The sequence below is a fragment of the Elephas maximus genome, chromosome 3 (genome assembly GCF_024166365.1).
Source record: "Elephas maximus indicus isolate mEleMax1 chromosome 3, mEleMax1 primary haplotype, whole genome shotgun sequence".
NCBI classification, from domain to species: Eukaryota; Metazoa; Chordata; class Mammalia; order Proboscidea; family Elephantidae; genus Elephas; species Elephas maximus.
Window position 1 is genome coordinate 197,763,273 of NC_064821.1, and position 9,427 is coordinate 197,772,699.

General features: G+C 44.3%; 1 non-coding gene across 1 annotated transcript; it reads left to right on the forward strand.

The window, feature by feature from the left end:
• The first annotated feature begins 7,851 nt into the window (after positions 1 to 7,851).
• On the forward strand, positions 7,852 to 7,924 carry TRNAR-CCU (transfer RNA arginine (anticodon CCU)). Its single transcript has one exon. It is a non-coding gene; the product is annotated as a tRNA-Arg (tRNA).
• Positions 7,925 to 9,427: the final 1,503 nt, after the last annotated feature.

The following is a 9,427-nucleotide window of genomic DNA, read 5'->3' on the forward strand; positions in this document are numbered from 1 at the left end:
CTGATGGACTGCAGGGAGTTACCCCTCCACCTCTCTCACTGTGTCTCCACTTAGTCCCTGTGACCACCTGGCTAACACAATCTGCCAAGAGACAGTGTCTAATAGGAAGCTCTCATGAAGTGTTCCTTTAAAGGAGTCACGGAGCCTCTGTTCAAGGTGACAGAAAATGTTGGAAAAGGATGGTGACAATGGTTGCACAACATGATGAATGAATGAATGCCGCTAAATCGTATGTATCCCTAAAAAACCCAAACCCATTGCTGTCAAGTTGATTTTGACTCATGGCAACCCTATAGGACAGAGTAGAACTGCCCCATAGGGTAGAACTGTGGACCTTTTAGTCAGCAGCCATAGCACTTAACTACTACACCACCATTTCCAAATTGTACATCTCAAGAATGCTGAAATAGCCAATGTTTGGCTACACACGTATTTACCACAATAACATACACACACGGAAGATGGGCCGGTATGGTGGGATTGAAGTCAGTGATGGTGATGGGGACTGTAGGTGGGCATTTGGCTGGTATCCGGGCTGGCATTTGCTGCATTGCAGTATTATGCAAAGCAGAGCAGGAAGTGCTCTTGAATAGCCAAAAAGCAGTGGTACCTCTGCAATACCATTTAGCAAACCAAACTTGCTCCATAAATCCAAAAACGACCAGATTCCAGCTCTTCTCACACATTCTCTCCTATGATTTTTGCTCCCTGGAATATGGAGCCTGTTGGAGGCTTCTTATTGTGGGAGGGTGGAGTAGTGGGGAGAACGTCTGCAAAGCTGTCACTGAGGTTCCCCTAATTCTTTAGAAGTAGACTAATGCCGCATCCTCTATAGCCTTGCTACTCAAAGTGTGGGCTATGTATCACCATCAATAACACCTGGGAGCTTGTTAGAAATGCAGACTCTTGGTCCCCACCCAGACCTGCTGAGGCAGAACGTGCACTCTGTAAAGACTCTCAGGTGATTTACGTGCACAATGAATTTTGAGAAGCACTGTATACTTTGTAAGGAGCCCTGGTGGTGTAGTGGTTAAAGCAATTGACTGCTAACTGAAAGGTTGGCGGTTCGAAACCACCAGCAGCTCCACAACAGTAAGATGTGGCAGTCAGCTTCTGTAGAGATTTACAGCCTTGGAAACTCTATGGAGTCACTGTGAGTAGGAATCAACTTGACAACAGTGGGTTTAGTTTGGGGTTGGGGTTTTTGGGTACACTTTGTTGGACGTTCAAATATGGGCTCTGTCTTCATCAAGGGTTCCCCTTCCTCTGCCACACCACCTCCAGCAGATGGAAGGCTCTGGCTCCCTGAACCTCCTCTTCTTCAGTATCCCTGCCCTCCAGACTCTACTTCAAAATTTAGGAATCACTGTGTATTGGCGGCAAGCCCTGCACAAACACTTACTATGCTCTAAACGAAATGACAAAAAGCCCCATCTCCATTCCTTCCCAGGTTCCCTCTGCCCTAGAAATGTAGACCTTGCTCAAATCTCCCCCTCAAATGGCACGAGTCTAAAGGCTGTGCCACAACGGGGAATACAACTTTTCTACCCTTCACTCTTCTACTCTGGGTAGAAGAGATCTCTTGAAAAGGAGACGATCAGTCAGTTGGATGTGAGATGAGAGCAGGAGCAAATCTTGCTGATTTTGAGGGGGTGTTGAGGAGCTGGCCACCAGTGACAGGAGGGAAAAGCAGAGGTAGTAGAGGCCCACGTAGGGTCACACCTCACACAGGGTCTCATATCATGAACATGCATGCTTATATGCACAGGTGCACTGACTTAGGCTGGGTTCGCTAAAGAAGCAAAACCAGTAAAGTGTGTAAATATAATAATATACAGAGAGATTTATATCAAGGAAATGGCTCACACTCTTGTAGAGGCTGGAACATCCCAAGTCCGTGGTCAGGATAGAGCCTTCTTCTGATTCATGTAGCTGCAGGGGCTGGTGAACCCAAGATGAGCAGATCAGACAGCAGGGCTCTTGCTCACAGGCTGTGAAGATCAACAAGTTCCAAGATGGGCAGGCAAGGTGGCAGGTAAGCTGCTAGCTCAAGTCCCAAGAACCAGAAGTCAGAAGAACAGGAGCCAGTTGTAGGATCCAGAGTGAGAAATTGGAACATTCCAGTCTCTACAACTGTGTGAAGCCATTTCCTTGATATAAATCTCTATATATTTATACCCTTTATTGGTTTTGCTTTCTCTAGAGAACCCAGCCTAAGATATTTGATACCGGGAGTGGGGTAATTTGCATGCCTGCTGCCTTCCTTGGATGTGGTAGCTGTTTCTTATGCTCCCTTTCTGGAATGAACCCTGATTTCCCATCACCGGTGTTCACCATGGTAGGTATGGCAACTACTATCGAAAGTTGATAGGGCAGAAGTGCACATGAGGGATGTGTGATTGGTCCAATGCTATCCAGAGTCACCAAAGCCACCAGCACCTATTGGGCCCGAAGGGAGCCTCATACCACCAAGAAAGTAGTGCCCGAAGCAGAGTGTGTCTTTGAACCCGAGGTCCTTGCTTTGAGAAGCTCCTAGACCAGGGAAAATACATGATAATGACCTTCCCCCACAGCTGACAGAGACAGAAAGCCTTCCCCTGGAGCTGGGTCCCGGAATTCAGTCTTCTAGCCTATTAGACTACTAGACTGTGAAAGAATAAACTTCTGTTTGTGAAAACCGTTCATTTGTGGTATTTCTGTTACAGTTTTTTTTTTTTTAGCACTAGATGACTAAGACATGCATACACACACACGTACACAGACATACACCAACATTCTGCTTCTAGACTCTGTCTCTGTGCACCTTGTTCTTCAGGCAGTGGCTGTGCCATCCCATTCCCAGTGGCCAAGCCTTGTCGTTGGGTGCACAGACATTTGCCTAACTCCAGCTGGCTGTCTTCACACTGGCCTGTTTAGGAGAGCAGGAGTCAACCTCTACTGTGTGATCTGATTGGGAGACGGTGGGACAGCCTTATAGCCCAGTCTCCACTACACACATACTACACAGACCCCTGGAACACTGCTATATAAGATTTCTCTCTCATTGGTAAACGTTGCCCCCTCCCTCTGTGCTTCATTCTCTTAACATAAAAATTCCTCTAGGAGGGGAAATTAATTAAACAGTGAACACAATGTACAAGCTGGGCCAGAAAGGGTGAAAGAGACCCTTGGTGAGATGGACTGGCACAATAACCATAAGGATGGACTTGAAGACACTGGTGATCTTGAGGATGACACAGAACCAGGCAAATTTCATTCTGTTGTACATAAGGTAGCCAGGAGTCAGAGTCAACTCAAAGGTAGCTATGTATATGTATGTATGTGTGTATCTATCTATCGATCTGTCATCACCGACAAGCTAATTTGTCAGAAATGTTGTCACAAAGAGGGTCAAGGGCAGCATGAGAAACTTGGGCAGCTGAGAAATAGCAAGGAGCCACACAGAAGGAGGAGCAGAGATGGGGAAGCAAAACCAGACTTCACCTGCCTCACCACTGTGCCCAGGAGCAGCTCTGTTGAATGTCAGTTGGATTGCACAGAACCGGCTCTTCTGGGGTAGGTGGAAGAAGGCAACCAGCGTTTCCAGCCTTCTGATGGGCCTCCCAGATAGACAGAGAGAAGAGGCCTTCTCTCAGGCCTCTGTCCCTTTGCACAAGCTGCTTCTTCAGCCTGGAAACCTGTCAGCACCTCCCCTTTGTCTGGACAATGCCAACTTGGCCTCTCAAGACTCAGTTCAGATGTGCCCTGATCTGCAACCATTCTCAGCATCCCTGTCGCCTAGGTTGGTATGTTTGTCCTCCTGCCCTGTGCTCCTCAGCATCTTGGGCATAATACTTAACAGCCTTTGTTACTAAACCTCTGTCCATGTGTGTTGCCTTGACTGAAGCAGTCTTCTTAAGGGCAGAGACTGTGGCTTGGTTATCCGCCAATTTTTAGAACCTAGCCTAGTGCTGGACACATAGTATGTGTTTTAAATGTTTTTTTTTTTTGTGTGTGTGTGTGTGTGTGTTAATGAAAGTCTTGAGGATAGAAGTTAAGCACAAAAAACTTGGGAGGCTTTAATGTACTCTTTTGACAGAAGTGGAAAATAGGGCTCAGAGAACTTACACAACTTGTCCAAGAATAAACTGTTAGGAATAAGAAAATCTAAGATTTGAACCCAGGTCTCTGTTCAAGAATGACCTCAAAGCCCTGCTCCTTCCCCTCTCTTATGCCCAGCAGAAGGTGAGTCACAGCAGCACAACCCTGTTGCTATATTTTTCATCATAGATCCAGATATTCAGATCTGATCTTCTGGGAGGGACCTCAAAGAGAATCAAGTTCAGCCTTCTTGTTTTACAGATGATGAAGCTGAGACTCAGAGTTGTGACAGATTCCTACTTCATTGTGATGCTCAGGGCAGGACAGTAGTGTTTTCTCACTATCACATCATGGTAATGTTGTCTTACTATCTGGCCCAGACTGGGACTGGAGGGGCTGGGGGATGAGGAAGGGGACAAGGATCAGAAAGTCCTCAGCCTGCCTTCTTCAGACCACACCAAACTGAATCAAAACTGCATATATTTATTAACCACGAATCTAAGTCTCTGGGTGGTGCAAATAGTTTGCAGTTTGAACCCACCTCCCTAGCAGCACTGTGGAAGAAAGACCTGGTGATCTGCTTCTGTAGAGGTTAAAAACAAAAAACAAACCTTTCTGTAAAGGTTACAGCCAAGAAAACCCTAGGGAGCAGTTCTGCTCTGTAATACATTGGGTCTCTATGAGTAGGAATCTACTAAACGACAATATTTTTTTAACCATAAATGTACCCAGATGTTCTAACCTCCTCCCAAATCTCCAGCTATGGGAGAAATATAACCAGAACACAGGACTCGTTTCTCCAGCAGTCAGTCCCCTCAGCCCAAAGCAAGAACTATGGCATCTATCACTTAGAGCTTCCTTCTGGCCTCACACACCTCGAGGGGCCACATCCAGATGGAGAAAATAGTTAAGAGGGTCATGCACATTTATATACATTTGCATATGTCTTGCTTAGCCACCGCAAAGATATGTAGCTCATTCTCAAGCAATTTTCGAGTTAAATGTGATTATTGTCAACTTCAGGTTGTCATGGATAGATTTCCGCTCTTCTCACTTTCCTTCTCACCCACCCAGAGTCCTTGAGCTGGACACTGGATGGAGGAGTGCTGGTGAGTGATGAGGAAGGGCAGCGCTTACAGGAGGTACAGGAACACCCTGCCCTGTGATCTGGCAGCAAGAGGAAGCAGCAAGGATACCTCTAGCCCCTAATCCTTGAAACACTCCGGGGGCAGCTGCTCAGTCACATCTGCTGTGTCCATGCTGAGATAACAGCTACACTGATTGGAAGTTCTCAGCAAGTTATACCCTTTTCACTGTTAAGGTGGCAGTGCAATACAAAAATCCCCTCTGGCACCCTGGCCAGTGAGCAGATGACGAGCACTATATGAATATAAGCTCTGAAATCAAATGCCAGGCTCTCAGTCTCTTTCGAATCTTTTCCTTATGACTATACTTCCCCAGGTCATCTTACCTTTTTTCATAGAACCAGCGTTTCGTACTATTTGCCTCACAGTGGGCTGTTCCCAACAGCCTTTTAATGGTGCAGAGGCTCAAAAAGACCCAGAGGGGAGCCTATTTGGTCTTTCAGGCTGCCAGACAGTCAGCAGAATGGCTGGGTGTCTGGAGAACGCAGGGAACAAAGGAGGGACACTGTCCTAGCTGTGCTCCCCAGCACTGAGGAGGATCTCAGGAGCAACAGGACACCAGCACTTCTCTTCTTTGGATCACGAAGTCAGAGAAAAGACTCCTGGCTGATGGTTCTGGTGAGTTTGAATACTCAGGTAGCATATAAATGAGAGTACTGTGTTATCAAATTCCTAGATTCAACCTTCTCCTATATGAATATGCTGATCAGCTAATCAACAAATACCTTTTGTGTGCCTCAGTAAGCCCAGACCTCAGTATCTCACACATAGTAGGAATTCAGTAAATACTTGCTAACTGTGTTGAATGTAGTAGAGGTACTGTGCAAACTACTATCGTGGAATTCAGAAATTGAAAATGTATAGGTCCTGCCATCTAGGAACTCAGTTTATAAAAAAACACTTTGACATGTTGTATTAGAGGAAGCAAAGGCACTGAAATAAGGGACTCAATTTCAATTATCAGCTGTGTGACTTGGGATAAATCACAGAATTTCTCTGAGTCTCAGCTTCTGTTGCATAAATGGCCTCTTTGCAGGATTAGGTCTCTGGCTTCTCTTGAATACTTCTAGGGCCAAGGTGCTGGGAAATTTCCGTCTCCTTAGATGCTAGATAGAGATAACAGAACCAACTGAGTTCCTCCTCAGCACAACCTCCTTTCAGATTTTTGAAGACAGCAACTATGAGGGGCCTGGTATAGTGGGAAGGGCCTTTGGTTTAAAATAAATTCCACTTCTGCTAACATGTGAGTTAGTCCTCTAAACTTCTGTTAACTAGGCTAAGAGCACCTACCACTGAAGAAAGTTGAAAGGATCAAGGAAGGTAATGTGTGTGTAAAAATAAGTGTCTTGTAGCTGATGATGTGCTATGCAAATGTTGGTTCTATAGTTATAGGATAGCCCCATTTCCATCATAAGATCTTCGTACAATACCCTCAGTTCTTACTTCTCTGGATCTGGAGTGGTTCATCAACGTTCTTCATAAAATACTGTGCCCAGAACTGGATGCGAGTCAATTATATGGAATAGGGTGAAACGAAGAGCTGTACTAGATGGTCTATAGAGTCTCGGGCTTTGTGGCTACCATATCTCCTGAACTAAGCACTCCACTTTGATGCTACAATCACAGCACAGATGGGGGTCTTGTCTCCTTTCTGGCTGGCTAACATCTCCCAAATCCCAGGAAAGCTAATATTTTAGAGCAACTAGAAGCTTATCCCTTATCTATTTTGACTTCACAACTACATTAACGTTAATCTACCTTTCCCAACCTAAAAACCTTCTCTTTGGAGAAAATGACAACAAAATAAGATTTTGATAGGACTTCATTTCCTTTGACATCTGTTACATTTTATCATCTCCATTAAACCCATTATTTCTTTTTTTTTCTCTTACATGGAATATTCCTTTAAAAGCCATTTGAGATGGTTATTTTGTCAAAGACCTATGCATTCTGCCCTTTAACCAGCCTCATAATGTCCTGAGAAGGCTAGTGACATATGTAGAAGTACAGCACTGAGGTTAAGAGTGTTCACTCTGGAGCCAGCTTTCTTAGATTCAAATCCCAACTCTGCTATTTATTGATGGTTTGACCCTGGGCCAGTACCTTAATCACTTTGTTTTTAAGATCCTTTACCTGTAAAAAGAAGATAAATATTGCACCTATTTCATAATGTAAGTATATGTAAAAATATATGAGAAAAGTACCTCCCAGACCCAAAACAGGTCTGGGAGGTACTTTTCTCACATAACATTAATATTATTATTATTGTCCTTTCAGGGCCATGTGAACTTTTGAATTTGTTCTGAGTTTTGCTCTCCTCCTTGTATCTTTCGAGCAAGTGTTTATACAATCTAAGATCATCAAAGAGCTCTTTACACAGCCTCATGGGGTTTGTTAGCTGCCTTCTTTTTTTTTTATCAGGATGACTCATGATTATTTTATTTGAATTTCATTTCTTAGAAGTGCTTATCCCATTAGAGAGTGGAGATCAGTTATTTTGCATCAGGGGTCACAAGATCATAATCCTCTGCTCTGAATTTGTAGAGACCAGCTGTCCGAGTGTCTGAGGTACACTGATCAGAATAAATTAATGGATTCCTACTCTGGATTCCAGTGGCCTAGAGAAGCCCCAGTGGCCTAATGGATAAGGCATTGGCCTCCTAAGCCAGGGATTGTGGGTTCGAGTCCCATCTGGGGTACTTGCATTTTAATGAAAGCCCTGGTGGCGTAGTGGTTAAGACCTCATCTGCCAACCAAAAGATTGGCAGTTTGAATCCACCAGCTGCTCCTTGGAAACCCTAGGCAGCAGTTCTACTCAAAAGGAAATTCTGGTGGCATAGTGGTTAAGAGCTATATCTGCTAAGCAAAAGGTTGGCAGTTTGAATCCACCAGGTGCTCCTTGGAAACCTTACGGGGCAGTTCTACTCTGTCCTATAGGGTCGCTGTGAGTCAGAACTGACTCGATGGCAACGGATTTGGTTTGGGTTTTTGGTTTACACTGACTGTTTCTAAAAAGACTTTGAGATGGTCTTACATTTGATTATAAGAAGGTGTCACCCTATTGTGTATTATTATGGTTTTGAAAATGCCATGGTCCTTTTCTTCCCAGTTTCCTATCCCATACAGATTACTATCTGGGTCTTCCTTACTGATAATAATGAAATCCTGAGTAGGAGTTTCTCCTCTTTGCTTTTACTACCTACTGAGAGATGAGGTTGTCAGCAAGGCAAGAATTCATCAGATGTTCTGCATGAGACTTCCAGCAGATGTCCCGCTAGGTGAAGTCCCTCATCACCACTAGATCTTGCCTCTCTGCCAATTTTTGCAATTCAGAGAAAAGAGATGAGTGAGATATCTATGTGCCAATTGTACATAGGTCCATCTCAACTCCTCTGTAAGAATGAAAGTTCTCAGAAGGCTCCTTGCTCTAAACACCCTTCTCAGATGCCTAAGACTCTGCTAGATTTTTTTTTAATCAACTGTTTCTAGATTTTGGAACTATTCCTTGACATGAAGGTACTTTGAAAAAAGTATCTGTTAAAGACCCCTTTTGTATCTGACCCTGTGCTTTGTGAGTCAGACTACCTGCTTCACTTCCACAAAATATACCCATTATCTGGACCACTGGGAAGAACGTAAAATTCTTGGGATCCTGGTGGGCTTCTTAGCATAGGCCTCTGACTGATGCTGAATCATCACAGTTCTGGCTGGCCACTTAGCTGATCTGAGCTGTTGGTTGTTGGTTTGCTAACTACATTTCCTGTGCCCTCTATCTGCATGGTGTCTCAACTAACTTTCACATCAGAAATGGGTCACTATTAGCAGTAGCAGTCATGTAGGTTAAATTAGATATAAGTTCCTTGAGGGCAGGGGTCAACCCTCTGGTTTATTACAGACATCAAAGGAAGTCAGCGAACTTCAGTAAAACAACAACAAACTTTTACTGAGCATCTATGTGTCAGACACTGCTGTTGAGATAAAGAACACAAAGGCAATGAAGATGCAGCCCCCACCTTAAGAAAACTCATAGAATATAGGAATATAAATAGTTCATTGCAGCACAGTATGGTGAGTACAGTGATGGAGATGATGATCTGCCTATGATAGGGCACCAAGGAGAGGCACCCAGCCCAGCTGGAGGGAATGGAGAAATCTTGCTTGTCAGAGAGGCTTCCAGTCAGCAGTGATGCTGAACTAAGTCT